The sequence below is a fragment of the Acartia tonsa genome, chromosome 9, assembly GCF_053477335.1.
Source record: "Acartia tonsa isolate MP-2025a chromosome 9, ASM5347733v1, whole genome shotgun sequence".
Classification (NCBI taxonomy): Eukaryota; Metazoa; Arthropoda; class Copepoda; order Calanoida; family Acartiidae; genus Acartia; species Acartia tonsa.
In genome coordinates this window covers 7,492,649-7,494,360 of record NC_137268.1, presented here as the reverse complement: position 1 = coordinate 7,494,360, position 1,712 = coordinate 7,492,649, and positions in this window count along the sequence as shown.

Below are 1,712 nucleotides of genomic sequence, written 5' to 3'. Positions count from 1 at the left end.
GAATTTACTATTACCTGGATCTTACAGCAGATTAACATGTACTCTAATAAAGTGAAACGTGTAGCTGGCTAAAATAACGATCTACCCCATTCCCTCCCACATTGGATAAAAAAACTGACCAATATATGATGTGTTATATATTTATATATATATAAATGTCAATTTTTCCACGCAAATCCTAAATCCATTGTTAAATTAGACAATAATAGATAAAAAAAAGGTAAAAATTTTTTTATTATAAAGCACACAAAAAATGTCAAATGTAGTGATATTAGAATGATAAAAGTATTCATAATCAATACAATTAATTGTATAGGTATACATTATACACTGCCAAGAAAAACTACCTAGAAAGAAACATACGGACATATTCTATTTATAAAATAGTTGCGCTATTAAAAAGGTTAATCAAGGCATTGTACACGAAAAGGGTTTGAAATAAACTGAAATAGAGGACAAAAAAGTGTTTTATAAATAAGTTGATAGGTAACCTCAATATTTCAAAACAAAAACGCCGCCAAATTAAGTTCTTGTACGTCTCTTACACTTCTTAAGAATCTAAAAATACATTTAATGCTTAAAAAGTCACAGAATAAACAGATTTTAAGTTCTTTGTGGGAATAGGGTTGAATTTGACCCTTTTTACGTACAAAACAAAAAGCTTTGTAAAGCCAAAAATAGCATTATTAAATCAATACCTAAAATTAATACACTTACATAAAAGCATAAAATGTTATCTAAGCATTTTGTATAATCAATATAGTTTTCCGAAATGTAATCGATATCTTAATAAAAATATAGATAGATATTGTTTTCATGACTTAGATCTTAGTAAAATTAGAAAGCTAGATAAAAACAGAACATATCACAATTTATAGTGGGTGTAATTGTAGAATATACGTGGATATTATGACAGGGGAAAAATGTAGCCAATTTATTTTGCTAACATGGAACTCATTTATTGGTTCGTTGGTTCATCTAGTGGGAGGGGAGGGGATAGCTTAAAGGCGAGGATATCTTTATTTTAGCCCGCTGCGAGTTTCACTTTAAAAGAGAACATAATCATATAACATCCATGTAATAGTATATCCATTCAATTTATTGAACCATAAACCACTACGTTTTTTATCTATAAAAAAAAATGAAATATAAGCAAAAGATACCTATATACTTTAATGAAGCAAACATTTGCAATAATTAATAAAAATACATTTATACCAAAATCATTATAAAAATAAGATGTACTTTTGTTTAAAAAAAAACATTTTATTTCTATATAGCAAAACGAATATTTGTACGTTTTGTTTAATACAAATGTTTCATAAAAAATAACTTTAAACATTTATAATAAAATATTTACTATAAACACAACATAAAATACTAAAAAGCAAATAAAGACTTGCTATAAAACAACGCTTATCTTTCACTAGCTTGAAGTTTAACTCGTAATAGTTCTAACACTACTATACTGCTATGAAGCTTATTACGACAAAACCAAGCATCTCTGCTTAGCGATATCAACCCGAAATTTTTAACTCAAATTTATCTTAAAATAAAAAATATAAGCATCTATTTTTTACTTAAATACATGTCTTTTCAAGTTTTGTTATTTCAAAAATTACATGTATTAAAATTAAGTAATTTACTTTAAAATTTAGGTTAAAAATATTGGCCTAATACGCAATAAGCAACTTTAGCCCGTTTTCTTAAAC